At 34.6% G+C, this 6,832-nt stretch overlaps 1 pseudogene; it reads left to right on the forward strand.

The window, feature by feature from the left end:
- The first annotated feature begins 1,916 nt into the window (after positions 1-1,916).
- Positions 1,917-4,210, forward strand: LOC107640577 (plasma membrane ATPase-like; annotated as a pseudogene).
- The last annotated feature ends 2,622 nt before the right edge of the window (positions 4,211-6,832 follow it).

Raw genomic sequence — 6,832 nt, forward strand, 5'->3', positions numbered from 1 at the left:
AAGTGAAAACAATGAACGAAGCGCTCCATTCTTTGAGCGTTTTGCCTTGCTAATTGGCATTCCTTGTAGCGCTCCGTTTGGCCAATCAACGTAGCGCTCCTTGATAATGAGTGTTGGCGTTCCCAACAAAGAGATGTAGCATGCTTTAATAATGAATAAGCCAATGCCAATGCCATGCATTAATAATAAAATGCATGCTTTAATTGGATTTATTACTTAATTACTAATGCATTGGCCAATTGGCTTTAATGGCAAATGAAATGCATGCTTTAATTTACTTAGTAATTCAATGCATTAACTAAGTTTTATTAGCCAATTGCATTAGTAATTAAAGTTTCATGCATGATTTCATTAGCCGTAGCATTCATTCATTCTATTAGTAATTAAATAATGGAATTAAATGCATGCATGCTTTATTAATAATGTCACTTAATGAACGCCATGGTTCATTGGCTTTGCATGCATAAGGCATTATCATGCCATGGCTTTATGGTCATGGGCCACTCTTTTAAAAGTGTGGCCTAAAGTTCCAAAACGTGCTCAAACTTCAAAGTGTGCCTTAAAATTCTTTTTTTCTCTTTTTGAGCTTAATTTGTGCTTTTTTGCTTCTTTTTCTACTCATTTCCTACAAAATTTATAAAATCAAAATATCAAGGAAATATACCATTTAAGCACAAAAGAATGCAATATTTAAGCACTAATCATCAATTTCTTGTATGAAAAAGCATAGAAAAACATGACATGATGACATGTCATCATTGCCGTAATTAATTTGTAACTAACAGCAGTTGTATTGGATTCTGGCAGTTTTAAAACGCCATTATCAACTTGTATAAAATGCCCAACCCTAAATTAACACCTCCTCATTCCTACATTGAAACGCTGCCACTGTGAGAGAAATCTTGAAGCTCTGCCACTGCGATCTCCTCTGTCACGATCTCTCCTCCGGCGACAATCCTCTCCAACGACGACCTCCTCCGGCGAAGTCTCCTCCAGCGGCGACCTCCTCTTGCAACGTCTTCTCCAATGGCGATCTCCTCCTGCGATGATCTCCTCCTGCCAACGACGTCTCCTCCAGCGACGGTCTCCTCCGGCAACGTCTCCTCCAGCAGCGACCTCCTTCTGCGACGTCTTCTCCAGTGACGGTCTCCTTCGATGACGTCTCCTCCTGTGATGTCTCTTCCAGTGACTTCTCCTCCAGCGGTGATCTCCTCCTACGGTGTTCTCCTACGTTGGAAATCTCATCTATCGAGCTATTGAGCTGCGAGTTTCTCCTTCGGCAGACTCACAAGTAGGTCCTTCTCCCTATTTTTCTTTTTTCTCTTGAAAATATTTCATTCTAATCGATTGTATTAGGCTTGCCTTAGATTAGATGAATAAATTTAATTAATTTGGTTTGAATCTCAGCATAGTAGTCAAAATGTTTCTTGTTCTTTATTCTCAGCATGTATATGCTTTATTTTGTTGTTCAATTTCCATAAAAGAAAAGAGAAAAACACTCTAGAAATTGATTGAAAGAGATTGATGGTGAAACTAAACACAATCTCAACTATTTCAAAATTAACTGTGACTAAATTGTTTCATCATCATCTCTTCATTGTTGTTTTAATGTGGCTCTACTAGTGTCAGATTAGTTAAAACTTGAAAAGGTGATTAATTAGACTGTTGGATTTATGTGTTCTGTGTCAAATATCAAATATGTGACACTTTATACCTTTGAGGTATTTGCATATGTGTTTCCTATGGAAAAAAAAGGTGCAAGTCAAACGGTCTTTATTCTGTTATATGAATTATTAGTATCTATCATTGCAAATCAACCCCAGTGAGGTCCCTAGCTAGCTAACTTTTTGATGGTTCGGTTGATGGGATTGTATTGGGAATTCTTTGTCAATTAAAATGTAAATGTATGTCTGGAAATGAATGAAGCAGGTTTCAAACTGGTTTATCAACGCAAGGGTTTGTCTAGAGGAAGAACAATTCTTGGGGCGAGTGATGGACACATTTGGATCGTAAGAAGAAAGCTTCTTTTCCCGCTCATTATTATCAGTAGGTAGCTCTATCTTTATTAGTTATAGGCTTTCATCACTCATGCCTTCTCATTAGGAATAATTATTTAGCCCTAGAAATTAAGTACATTCACATGGCCCATGCCCTGCCTAAGCGCTCCCACTCATAATCAGTTGCCTTTATCCATTACTTAATATAATATTGTGATTTCGATAAAATCAAAGTAGCTAATGAAGACATCAAGTAATTTTTGCATGAAGATTATACCTTATTGCAAATGAAATAAATTATGGGAATTGTGACCAACAAGCTAAGGTCCTGTGTGACCATTTGGCAATCAGTTTCTGAGCAAATTATTTAGAGAGATTCAGGGTATGAATGATTAATGAATGAAGTAGCATTTTCTGTGTGCGCTGTTTGTTTTTTTCTAAAGTATGCATTGCTTTTTTGCTTTTTGCTTGTCTTATAATACAAAAAGGTAACAACGTAACTGACATGATTGCAACGCATAACACATTCATTCATCTTTAGTTTGTCTTAATATATAAATTCGAATGAATTCAGCGATTGTATTATGTTGGTAACTAAAGTGAAGCCAATTACAAAAAAGGGAAGTCATCTTCCCCAAGGAATAATAAAGCCATATATATATGCATCATATCATGCTTATCTTTAGGCCTCCTTTTGACCTCTTGTCACTTCCAATTACGTATAATATAAGTTGATCCAAGACATAGATTGAGTGATGGACACATTTGGATCGGTGGAGCTTGATTTCTCTTCATACACCCAGCAGTAACAGCAACAGCAGGGTTTCAATGGGGTTTCTTTGACTCTGGTTACAACAGCATGGTGGAAGCGGGGTGAGCCTGGCGTTCCCTTCTCCTTTGGTATGCAGTCATCATAGCTCACTCTTCTATGCAACAACCATTGATGCTGCTATGCCTACTATTGTTGGAATGGCACCGAAAAACCAGGATGCCATTGATGCTGCTATTGTTGGAATGCTTGCAGATCCTAAAGAGGTTTAACTTCTTTCATAAAGCTTAGTGTCCTTGATTTCATTATTTGAAAATCGCGCCAAAAATTGAACATGTATATACCTTGTGTTGTAGGCAAGGGCTGGAATCAGAGATGTTCACTTTTACCTTTCAATTCTGTTGACAAGAGAACTTCTCTGACTTACATTAATGCTGATGGAAACTGACACCGTGCAAGCAAAGGCGCTCCGGAGCAGGTAACAATTTTTAGTTTATTCATGATTTATGAGAGGTTCTGGCATGTTTCATTGATGCTGATATGATATTATTTGTTATAATGAATAGATCATGAACTTGTGTAATCTAAGGGATGATGCTAAGAAGAAGGTTTATGCCATTATTGACAAGTTCGCCGAAAGAGGCCTTCGTTCCCTAGCCGTTTCAAGACAGGTTCTTACATCAAAGTCTTCATGCTTTAATTTTTCAGTATATGTTCCCAAGTTTCTTATAAATAATAATAATAAAGAAAATCTAAATCTGAAGCATCTTCTCTGCTATTGCAGGAAGTTCCTGAGAAAAGGACAGCCCTGGAGCTCCATGGCAGTTTGTTAGTTTGTTGTCACTATTTGATCCACCAAGGCATGACAGTACCGAAACCATTCGCAGGGCTCTTAATCTCGGTGTAAATGTCAAGATGATTACAGGTAAGCCTTATCCTAATAGGTAGAATCAGCTATTGGAATCGAATGACACCATATTATGAATTAATATCTTAACATTTACTCTTCTTTATAGGTGATCAACTCGCCATTGCTAAGGAGACAGGCCGAAGACTTGGAATGGGAACAAATATGTACCCATCTGCTTCCCTTCTTGGCCAAGACAAAGATGCAAGTATCACCGCACTTCCCGTCGAAGAGTTGATTGAGAAAGCTGATAGATTTACCGGAGTCTTTCCAGGTTCATACTCATTACTATTTTCTCAAAGAGGAAATCATGGTCCACACTACAATTGGGTTTTTGAGACAATGGTTGAAAGCAATGCCATATATATATTCAGAATAACAAAAACTTCATCTGAATTGCTTTTCGCTTTTAGCTTCAAACCAAACATAACCAGATGCTATGTTACTAAATATTACGAGTTTCTCTTTTGTTAATTTCCATTCCTATGTATTGAAATTCTAGATGCATTGCAAGAAGGGAACCTGGAATCAGCATAAGAATGACCATATAGTTTCTTTTATTATTATTTTTTATATTTTATATTAGATCCTGAGATTTAAGCGTAGATTTCTTTTTTACATCATTATATATATATGCATTTAAATTTTCTCTCCCTTGAAGTGTTGAATTTCTAATCCGTGAGTTAAATTTTCGTTGTTCAGAGCCTCAAAAATTGTTACAACGGGAAGAATCTCTTAAAAACTGAAAAGTAGTAGCTCAACAGTAGCACTGCTAATTTCTTTAAAGTTTTAATGGGTCATCTTTCTTCAATTTTCAATGGTTTGGGAAAATCACTGGCAATTAAGAAAGGGAGGAATTCTGAAAGATGCAATAGAAGAGAAGCGGCGGAAGCAATGGCGAAGGAAGCAAAAAAGAATGAGTTCTTGTTATGTAGCTCAGGTACTAATTATTAGTATTTATCTCTCTCTAGATAGCTAGTTAGTTGTATTTGATTTATTATTAATACTGTTAGTGGAGTAGATAGTAATTGAGTGAGTGCCTTGCAGAGTGAGTTCTTGAACTTTAAGAAAGCTAAGAGAATGATAGAAATAAGATGAAGCCAAAGAGGTTAAAAAGATAGCTACTCCTAATTCATAATGAATTCTTATCCAATAGCATATTTCTTGTGAGACTGATTTAGTTTTCTCTTCTTCAAAATGCTGGTAGTTTGTTATTTATTTGAGCAACTATTTGTTTCTAATGTTTAATTTTCTTTTGCAGGTAATATTTATTCACACGAACATGAACAATGAAAATGTTGGAAGGGCCTGTAGCAAACTTTTTGAGCATCTCTAAAAAAAATCCCAATGTAGTAATACAAGTAACAATATTTCTTAGTTTGATACTTTGTATAGGAGTTATTACTTTTGATTTGCAATACTAAAAAATCATATATTATGTTTAATACTTTGAGTTATATAATATTTTGTCTATGGATTATGATTTTGTTATTGTGAAATTTAATAAAAAATTATTTTTTTAGCACGATAAGAACAACAGTAAAAACTTCATTTTAAAAGATAAAAAAATGTTACTTTTATTTGGTAAAAAAGACGGTTTGTAATTGCTATTTTAAACAATATGAAACGCCCTTTTAACCCGGCAAAAACGGCGGTTTCAAATGCCGTTTTAACCAATAAAAACGTCACTGTTAGGGTAAAAATAACGGTTCAAAAATGCCATTTTAATCAATAAAAATGCCACTTTGTTAGGGTAAAAATGGCGGTTCAAAAATGTCGTTTTAAGAACCAACCGAAAATGCCATTTTTACCTTGAAAATAACGGCGGTTTGAACCGCCGTTTTAACCTTCCAAAAACCGCCGTTTTATTTGGAAAAAATGGCGGTTTGAACCGCCATTTTAACCTTCCAAAAACCGCTGTTTAATTTGAAAAAAATGGCAGTTTGAACCGCCATTTTAACCTATCCAAAAACCGTCGTTTTAATCTAGAAAATTGTGGCGGTTTTCTGAAAACCGCTGTAATAACCAAAATGGCGCCCAGAATTACGTCGCTTTCTAAAACCGCCATTCTTGGTAATAATGGCGGTTCAAACCGCCGTAAATACCTAAAAAAACCACCGTTTTAACCAAAATTTTTTGTAGTGCTCCTCCTCGTCTTCTATTGCTTCTTTTTTTTTTTTTATCATCATCACTATCTTCTTTTTCTTTTTTTCTTATTCATCTTTTCCTTTTTGTTGTACCTTCTCAAGTTTCTTCTTGTTTTACTCTCTTAACAAGAATAAAAATAAAAAAATCAAACAAAGAAGAAGAAGAAACACATAATGCTGCAAAATTACTTGGAAGAGGATAAACTTACATTCATTTAACTAAAAGAAAGAAAAAAATAAGAAAAAAAAGAAGGAAAAAATACAGCATTAGAGAAAGTATTTTTCTGTATTTGCAGCAAATTTGGGTGCAACATGAAGATATTTGGGTGTATTTTTATTCTGATAAGTTCTGCATAATTCAAAACTCTTACTCTTCCTCCTCCTCATCTTCCACTGCTTCTTCTTTTTTTTATCATCATCACTATCTTCTTTTTCTTTTTTCTTATTCATCTTTTCCTTTTTGTTTTATCTTCTGAAGTTTCTTCTTGTTTTACTCTCTTAACAAAAATAAAAACAAAAAAATCAAACAAAAAAGAAAAAACACATAGTGCTACAAAATTACTTGAAAGAGGATGAACTTACATTCATTTAACTAAAAGAAAGAAAGAAATAAGAAAAAAAAAAAGAAGAAGACAGCATTAGAGCAAATATTTTTCTGTATTTGCAGCAAATTTGGGTGTAATACGAAAATATTTGGGTGTAACATGAAGATATTTGGGTGTATTTTTATTTTGATAAGTTCTGCATAATTCAAAACTCTGTCTCTTCCTCCTTTTCATCTTCTACTGCTTCTTCTTCCTCATCTTCTTATTTCGTTTTCTTATAATTCTTCTTGGGAAAAAAATCAAACAAAGAAAAAAATACATAATGTTACAAAATTAATAGAAAGAGTAGGAGGAGAAAAATACAGCAAGAATAACAACAATAAAAAGAACCATGATGACGATGAAAATGCGAAGAAGAAGAAGAAGAAGAAGAAGAAGAAGAAGAAGAAAAAGAAAGAGGAGGAGGA

This window comes from Arachis ipaensis, chromosome B5 (genome assembly GCF_059453495.1).
Source record: "Arachis ipaensis isolate K30076 ecotype BB chromosome B5, ASM5945349v1, whole genome shotgun sequence".
Classification (NCBI taxonomy): domain Eukaryota; kingdom Viridiplantae; phylum Streptophyta; class Magnoliopsida; order Fabales; family Fabaceae; genus Arachis; species Arachis ipaensis.